Source organism: Diospyros lotus, unplaced genomic scaffold (genome assembly GCF_014633365.1).
Source record: "Diospyros lotus cultivar Yz01 unplaced genomic scaffold, ASM1463336v1 superscaf1, whole genome shotgun sequence".
NCBI classification, from domain to species: Eukaryota; Viridiplantae; Streptophyta; class Magnoliopsida; order Ericales; family Ebenaceae; genus Diospyros; species Diospyros lotus.
Window position 1 is genome coordinate 5,404,094 of NW_026267104.1, and position 9,698 is coordinate 5,413,791.

Here is a 9,698-nt window from a genome sequence, read left to right on the forward strand (position 1 = left end):
TAATTTCACTAATTAATTCAAATTTTAAGTCTTAATTTCACTAAGTTTTCAAATTTTAAGTCCTAATTTCACCAAGTATTTCAAATTTTATTGAAAGACATTGAAATTATTTTTAAACAATTAGAAGGAAATTAAAATCAGCCGTTGAAACTGTTGTCATCCATTTTGCGGATTTTGCAACCAATCTTTCAATTGAAAATAAATATTTTAGAAATTCAAATTTGATTTACAATAAAATTATTCAATTGAAAAACAATAATATTCTATCATTCTCATAAATTAAATCTAATTTTTAAATTCAAATTCTGTTAAATATCAATTTGAGGTTTTGATTATGTAATCGATTTTCAAAAGCTTAGACTAAACATGCAATAATATATGGAGCGAGAAAATATTAAGATAATGTCTAATATTTAAAAATTCACACAATATATATATTGATATATATATCATACTTATAGGTGTATAAAATATATCTTCTATATTGCTGACTAGAGTTTTTTTATTGCATAATTGAGTGCGATCAAGCTGAAAAACAAATCTCAACAAATCTAAATCCAAACCCATTTTGGATTAAATGATGATTCCAACAACAAATCTAAAACCCACCCTAATTCATCTAAAAGTAATATTTATGAGTAAATATCAACATTCTTGTCAAAGCTTCTCAAATCTCTCATTTGACTATTCATTCTCTACTCCAGCTAGAGATGGCAAATGGGTCGATCCGCTTCATAACCTGACCCGGCCCGATTCTGTACCCGATGGGCCGGGCCGGGCCAGCTTGCCTAGCAGAATGCGGGTCGTGTCGGACCAACAATATATGGCTCACGGCCCGGCTTGGTCGGCCCACCAAAATGGCCCGTGGGCTGGCCCATCAATTGTCCCGCTAAAATGGCCCAGCTCAACTCACCAAAAAATTAAAAAATGTTTGTAATTAGTAATTATAAACATATTTTAAACATAATAACTAAAAATTATGTTTGTAAAATTTACTATAATTTTACAAAAATAAAAATTATAATTATGTTTACTGTAAACATCACTGTTTACAGTAAACATTAAATTATAAAGTTATGTTTACATTTTACAGTAAACAATGTTTACATTTTACATTAAATTATAAAATTATGTTTACATTTTACATTAAATTTTACAACAAACATAAAATTATAACATTATGTCTGTAAACAATGTTTACAGACATAATATTTACTGTAAACAATACAAAATTTAGTAATTCAAACATATAAATTATAAACATATTTTAAAAAATATTTATTGTATTTGAGAAAAAAATAAAAAATTAAATATAAATAGCCCGCGGGCCGACCTAGATAGCATGGCCCACGGGCCGACCCAGCTCAATAGGCCCGCGGGTTGGCTCGACAAGCCCCAGCCTGACCCAGCCCATTTATTAAGGGCCATAGGGTCGTGCAGGGCCCAGTTTCTATTGCCTCGGCTCGGCCCACCTCTCTCGTGGGCCAAATTCAGCCCGACCCACCAAATGGGTGGGCCAAGCAGGAGAAGGGCCGGCCTGGCCCGTCCATTTGCCATCTCTACTACAAGCTACAAGACAGCATGGAAAGGTGTGTATATATATGTATGTATATATATATATATATAGTTGTACATATATAATTATTGAAGGTAAACATGATTCTTGTTTAATTTTTTTGAAAATTTTCAAAATTATAATGGGTTTTATATATTCTTAATGTGTTTGAACATAGGAACCAACGATTCCTCCATCATACCCATCATATGCTTGCTTCCGCCTTCCGGCGATTCTCCCCAGATTCCATTGCCCAACATTCAAACCCATGATTTTGGAATGATGAACAATGGGAATCATTGCCAACAGGCAAGGGGTGAACAGATGATTTTCGCTTAGTTTGGCAATGCGGTTTGACCGCTTATAAGCTATTAATACAGTATTTAAGTTGTAAGATTTATTTAATAATCTATTTGGATTTATCAAGAATTTCAAAGCTCCAGAACTTAAAACGCTTTTGTATTAGCGTTTAAAGAAAGCTTTAGACTAGTAGCTTTTGTTGAAAAGCTTGTGAGAGCTTTTGAAGTTGACCAAAGAAATGACTATTTTGCCATCTTTCAATTTTAATATTTACACTTCTTATCCCCCAACTCTCCTTTTCTCCTTCAACGAAGCTCTCTTCTCCCACAGCATCCGTACCTCCTCCATTGCCAAATCTCACTGCCGCCCATTGCTGCCATTGCCTTTAGCGCCGCAAGCTGCCATCACCGCCTGCAAGTCGCCATTGCCTCTTCTTGGTTCCAGATCCGCTTTCATCATTGTGTCGTCAGGGGTCTCCTCTATCGCGTCTGTTGCTACCTCCTCTTGCTTCCAAATTTTCAATAATTTTATGTATTGATCAAATTAAAAAATAAATAATTTTATATAATATTTCAATATATATATCGAATATTTTTATGAATTAAATTTAAATTTATACATAAAGTAAAAAAAATATATTTTTAAAATTATTTTATAATTTATTAACATGTAATTGTAAGTATTTTAGCAATTGGACATCAATTACAATTTTTTTTTAAAAAATATATATTTTTGAATTTTATTTATATTATTTAATGACATGTTTATTTTAGTCTTTTTGTCAAGTTCTAAGGGCATGTTTGTTGCAGCTTAAAAGCTACAACTTTTAACTTCTAGCTTCAAAAAAGTGGGTATGTAGTATTTGTTTTAGCTTTTAGAATTCTAGCTTATAGCTTCTACTAGCTTTTAGAAGAGGTAGAAGCTGGCTTTTTCAAAATTGGGGTACCCCAGCTTTTACAATTTCTTATTAAACAGTTACATTTTTTGACAATTTTACCCCTGTTTTTAACAAAGAATTACTCTTATGTCCACACAATCAAGGGTCTCTCTTCTCCACTGCCATCTTCATTTTCAAATCTCTTCTTCTCACTCGCCATCTCCCTCTCTCTATACACTAATTAATTTTTTTATAACACTTGAAACTTATATATATACACTAATTAATTTTTAAATTATCATTCTATAACTATTAAGGGTATTATGGATAATTATACAAAAATAAGTTATTTTACAGTTTATGGTATCAAACACCATAACTGTTTAACTACAATTTCTGAAAAGTTATAACAAATAAGTTCACAACTTATTCCAAGTTTTAAAAACTATAATCTAAGAAGTTAGAAGTTATAATTTTTTTAATTAAACTGCAACAAACAAACGGGGCCTAACAACTTATCAGTTTTTACAAACTAAATACATAACTTTACACTAATAGCTTAAAAATACATTTATCCAAACACGTTATCAACTTAAATACTATCTAGCTTAAATGCAATTACACAACTTAAACACTATCCAACTTAAACACTCTTAAAAAAAGTCTAGCCAAAGTAAGTCATCTGTTTCCAACCGCAAGCATCATCATGGCCTCACAGAACTCCAACTCCGGTAATCGTCGGTGACGCTTACAGATACTTTCTAGCGCTCTCTACCCGTTGACCAAACGACGAATCAACAAAATTTACGTTGAATAGATAACGCAATAGTTCAAAAGTTAGATGTACGCTTTCTATGATTTAATTTTTTAATTTTTCCATCGTTAAATTTCATTATTTGAAAGATGAAAGTACCATCTCTGTCAATTATGAAGAATGTGATGCTTTCTCAAGTTGCCAATTAGACCGGCGTCTCTCTAGCTTCTTTTTCCAACACTTGGCAAAAGATGCTCATAAGTGTCTGGCATGGAAAAGGCAAACCCGCTAGTGTAATTGGCGAGTTTGATTTGCCTTGCAAAACTGATATTTAACTTGCCAATTAGACCAACCGACCCAGGCTCGAAAGCCACCAAATGCTACTTTAATCAAAATCTAAAGACCAATTCTAGTTGCATAGAGAGAGCTAATCGAATTTTAAAAAATCCAATCAATCTACCTAAAACAAGCAAAACAATGAAAATGCACAGGAACTAGGAAGTTCTCGTTATAAAAGATAAACAAGAAAATGCATAAGAATTTTAAAAGATAATCACATATCTTCTCTTGAATCAATCTGGAAAATGAGTGTGCTTCTGTACAATAGGGTTCATCAAGTTTGGCACGGTTTTCTTCATTTTTCAATGAATTTCTGTAACAATGAGATAATATAAACGCAGTTAAGAAAGTAAATGGTGGGGATCATATGAAAGTACAAAATTTCCAGACAAATATATAATATTAATAATTCATTATTCATATTTGATAATGGTTGAGATGATGCCTCTACATGCTGTTGTTCTGAAGGAATAGAACGTTTTAGTTGTTGCATTTCAAAATCTATGTTTTTATTTACTCTTGCAATGGTCAATCCCCTACATCTCATCTTTTTTTTTTTTGCTAGGTATCTACATCTTGTCATTTTAATACCTTAACAAAAATTACCAAAGATGTTATGTAATGCACTTGAATGCAAGGGCCGATTTGGTATTCCATACATGAACAGAAATTTGAACAAAATTTTAAAGATATCAAAGCAACAGCCAAAAGTGATCCACAGGCAAAAGAAAATATAGAATTGTTCTCACACTTTGACATGTCAAAGCCAGAGGCACCCGTGTAGCAGCAAGAAAGATTCTTGCTTTCTTATTCAGGAAGATCATTCTATTAACGGGTAAAAGCAGCAGTTGGAAACAGATCTTTGCATCATCCTGTCACAACCGAAGGATATATTAGGAATTATCTAATACATGTATTTTCCTTTGTTGTACTTTGCTGATTTGTACCTTTACCTAGAAAGCCTATAAATAGGCTGTAACCTATAGAATTAGTGATTGTGAAATGATAATTGAATTCTTGTTGCTCTTTCAACTCTGATCTCTCTCTTGTTCCCTTCTGATTTCTCTGTTTTCTCTCTATTCTTGCTGTTCTCCTCTCTTTCTGTCTCATTCTCCCTCAATTCTCTCTGTTTCTGTTCAGTCTCTCCCTCCATTTTTTGCCCTCTCCTCCCGATACTCTTCTCAATTTCCAATGTAAACCCTAGGAGCATGACACATCCCCTTTAAAGCATTGGGAATTTAAAAACCAACATATGATGCCCTTAACTTCTTGTGTCAACGTTCTAAATCTTTCCTTTAGTAATTTTGGGTAAAGGGAAGAACTAATTCTATGGGATGTGAGGAATTCAATAATGGTATTGTAACACTATTAAAAAAGAACAGTTAGAACACTAACATAATAAATTTATATAGTTTTTACAGTTAACAGTATGACACACACAAAACAGCAGAGCAATGGAAGACAATGCAAAGACCAGCTGTGGAGTAGGTTTTGAAGGATGAAATGCGGAATTAAACAGGTTCACGTAGACTCACTATATAGGAGAATTTAATTCAGCTCTATCTGGAAGAATATTATTGGTAATCGATTGGGATGCCAAGACATCAAGAAAATAGTGGAAGATGGATTAAACTTTTGTGTAGAAGGAAATTATATCAGATTCCAGGGAGGATGTATGGGCTACTAACAGCGTACTCGATGCTAGATTCCAAGGTCATTTGGAATCTCTCTAGACAAAGGGTGCAACATTAGCAAATTACGATTTTGGGGGAGAGAGCGTTTTGTTCATTTGGGAACAAGAGATTTTAAAGGATCTTGTAGCTGCTATCTGTTGTTTTAGTATGAAAACACACGTGGATGATAGTTTCACGTGGTTTGGGGATACTGGCCTATATAATGAAAGGATGCCATTTGCACACCGCTTAAACAAATACATGGATACAACCAAATCTACAGAACTATGAAGAAACAGGTCAAGTTGCTTATATATTTGTCTCAAGCACACTGATCTCCAAAAAATAGATTAAATGCAGTACTGCGCATTTTCTCTCTTAGATAACAATAGGCAAAGAGTACATAGAAATTATCTTCATCCCTAAAGTAGAAACTGCTAGAAATCAATAAAGTAAAGTTATTATGAATTCATGTAGACAAAGAAATTTTTCATATAAAACTGTAAAATTACTGAAATCATCAAAATCCAAAAAAGAAAAAAAAGAAAACAAAGGTTTAACCAAGGTTGCCATGCTTGTACACGATGGTGTTAGTATTTGATCATGCTGACCTCTACAGCTTTTGTTTCCCTATCTTTGTTCATCCATATACTTATCTTATAGCTCTAGGAACTCCGGTAAACTTGAAAGATAGCATTTCTTCCACGGTTAGAGGCCTATACTTCCCATTCCGAAACCCTTCAAGTGATTAAAGTTCAAAACTCATGTAATCTTGACCTGCTAGATCATCAATTTCAGATCTCTCCTCAGACCCTAGGGCCAATTTTGATTCCATTTGGGTGCCTGAAATAACTAATCTTCCTTCGCCATTTGGCTGGACCTTCAGCATGGAACTTATTCAATCATCACTGAGCAAGTTATAGTCTTCCACTTCTGTTCCATTTTGTCTACAAAAACACACGGGAGACCAGCCTAAAACCCAAATCCGGCTCAGACTAGACTCGGCTTTAACGATCAATTGGTTGATAACCTCCACAACTAGAACACGAGGAAAAGCAAATAGGTCTCCTGGTCAGCAATTTCTCGTTTGAATAAAAATTGATAGGAAACCTCAATGAAGAAGACGATCAAAATAAAAGAACAGGAAAAAGATTCAATAGGAGAACTCACCCCAAGCTTTAGAGAATCCAATCCCTGCGATCGGCCCTAGAAAATTGATCAAAAGAAACAATAACACCCCTGCCCTGCATTAACTGTGCTGGACCCAATGAAGATCTGTGGGCTTGGTTACCTTTTAATTTTATATTATTAATCTCTAGAACAGTAATTAGGTTTGGAGATAATTTAGGAGAGATAATAATTGTTATTTTTTTCATCTTAAATCATTTTTAAATGTCGCATAAAAAATCTAATGAAAGATTTGAGGAGTCAAGGAAAAATATAATATGAGGGACTAACTTAAATTTTTTCTCATAAAAAAAAACATTGATTTTTGATCAATCAACTATAATATGATTATAATGGAAACTTATGTTCATATTCATAGTTTTATGTAATGGTAAAATTGCCAATTTTGGACAATCTAGCCCAATGCAACTTGAAAAGTGTGGGACAATTTTAAAATTTTAGTGTATGTTTGGTAATGCTGCTACTTAAAGATAGAAATAAAATAAAGAAATAAATTTGAGATGACTAACCCTAAGTCAATCTAGACCCAATAAGAGTATTGTTTATGTGGCTACAAGGCCCAATAACCCTCTTAGGGTTTGGGCTCTTTTATTTATCATTTTGTGTACAAATGTGAAAGGAGTTGATAAAAATGGAAAGATTCTTAAGGTATGAATTGACTCGTATAGTTATCCAAAGCTTATAAATAGCGATTATGTAACGGTAGAACTATCTGATATACATATAAAAGAGATAGGGTTAAGAAGATTAAGAAGAAATTTGAGAAAAAGAGTAATCCAGAATCGAAGAGGTTTACATCACCATCAGGGCCACAAATTCATTCGAGCTCAATAGCGATAGAACCAAGGTAAGATTTTTCCTCATTTGTTTATTTTCATCTTTGACCAATTAAAACTTTAGAAGTCTTGCATTTCTTCTACTAATCGCAATGACTTTAACGATGGTCATCTGATTATTGTCTTACTTTTCAAAGGGTTACGAGACAAGAAAAAAGATTTTTGTCCTTAGGTTATCATGTTTTATCCTACTTGATTTGATTAAATCAAAATCAAAATGGGTATTTTCAATCTTATCGTGACTAGTAATCTAATTGTATAACCTAAATCAAATTAAGGGTTCAATTGGACCTAGTTTCAAAAGAAAAATAATAAACTTTTTTGTAACCTAGGCATAAATCCCCTCCCTAGTTTCTAGAAATTACTCAAGGAGCATTAAGTTTTGAAAATGATATAAAGGTCATCAAGTTTCAAATAATGACATAAAGCCCTTCAATCCCAAATGTATCAAATTTTTTTATATGTTGTTTTTAGATAAAAGGCTTTTAATTGTGTCATTTAAAATGCTACATTTAGGTGTCATTCAAATTTTCTTAGTTTTTGAGTCCAAATCCAAGTTGGATTTGAACCCAAATTTAAATGCTTTTAAAAATTTACGTAACCAAATAATAGATTTGGCATTTCAAATTCTAAATGACAAATAATAATTAAGGTCAAATGAACATGTTTTAATCTAATAATAAGATACCTTTAAGCTATATTTTTATGAAACTATGGTTATACTCAATAATTGATTAATTAACAATAATTCATTTGACACTTCTTCAATTTCTTTTTAGTTGGTTGTCATATATTTTCACGAGAAAATTTCAATCTTTTATTCTATATTAGAAACCATACAAAATGTTGTTTAATTTTCTTATTCATGTTCTATATTAATTTTATTTTGACTGATTTTTGTGTTTGGACATAGGATTACGCATTTTATCATCAAGAGAATATTAATCTAGCACCAAGCTGGAATGCTCCTACCTTTCTTTGGATTTGCTTGATAGCATTCTACACCTTGTTATACAATATAGCTTCCCTTACATTAAACAACTTGAATCATCTACAGACAATGGGAGATAATGATCCGGTTATTAACAACCCCCCATCAGATCACACTTCGCATTCTACTCCAACACTAACCAACGATACCGAAAGAAACATCGAGCATTCCTTGTCCACTTACCAAAGTACGAATCAAGAAAATCAACAACCAAGAGATCGCACACCTCAACAATTAAATGTAAGCTCTCTAGTATTTCATTCTCACATTGTTGCCATGATTTAAAATAGAATAATGTTCTCCATCAACCCTCGTACGTAGGATATGTTGATAATTGACGAGAATGAAGATGGTGATGAAGATGAAAATGAAAATGAAGACGAAGACGAGGAGGAAAACGAAGAAGATGAAGATGAAAATCATGAAGATGAAGACGAAGATGATGATGATGAAGATTATGAAGAAGAAGAAGATGATGAAGATGAAGAAGAAGATGACAATGATGCATATGAAAATGAAGATTTCATAGATGTGATAGAGCAACAACCAATTGCAGAGGTGCGTTTTTCCAAACATGACTCCAGCATATCAATGACTCTTTTATTCGAAGTTAAATATTAATTTTATTAAATCAATTAGTCATCATACAATTAACAACAAACGTATTTACAGCAACTTTTGAGTGGACAAATAAGCCAAGGTCGTGAGTACATTGAAAATAAAATTTTAAACAATCTAAAGATCAGGACTCATATTTCATCTACAAATCATCAAGAACAAGAAATATGTGTTGTATGTCAGGTATGGATGCTATTATCACACTTTTATATAATTTATATATGTCTTTCTATTTTGTATCCAAATCATTTACTAAAACAAATATTGTAAAATTTTGCAGGCTGAGTATGTTAATGATGAAGAAATTGGTACTCTTCATTGCGGACATTCTTATCATGTGAACTGCATAAAGAGATGGTTGCAAGAGAAGAATTCATGTCCTGTCTGTAAAGCTGTTGCTTTGTTATAGTAATTTAAGAAAAATGGAAGATAGAGATAGCTAGTTACACCTAGAAATGACTTCTAGCAAAGCAATTCAATTTAGGGACTAAACTATGCAAAAGAAAAAATAACCCATGAATAAAAAAGACATTGTTTGTGTATGACATGACATTATTAAATTTTGGC

General features: G+C 32.5%; 1 long non-coding RNA gene across 1 annotated transcript; it reads right to left on the reverse strand.

Moving 5' to 3' along the window:
* Positions 1–5,972: 5,972 nt before the first annotated feature.
* On the reverse strand, positions 5,973–6,787 carry LOC127793062 (uncharacterized). The gene is made up of 2 exons (XR_008021260.1): positions 6,669–6,787; positions 5,973–6,536 (listed from the first exon to the last, which is right to left on the reverse strand). It is a non-coding gene; the product is annotated as an uncharacterized LOC127793062 (long non-coding RNA).
* Between the last annotated feature and the right edge of the window lie 2,911 nt (positions 6,788–9,698).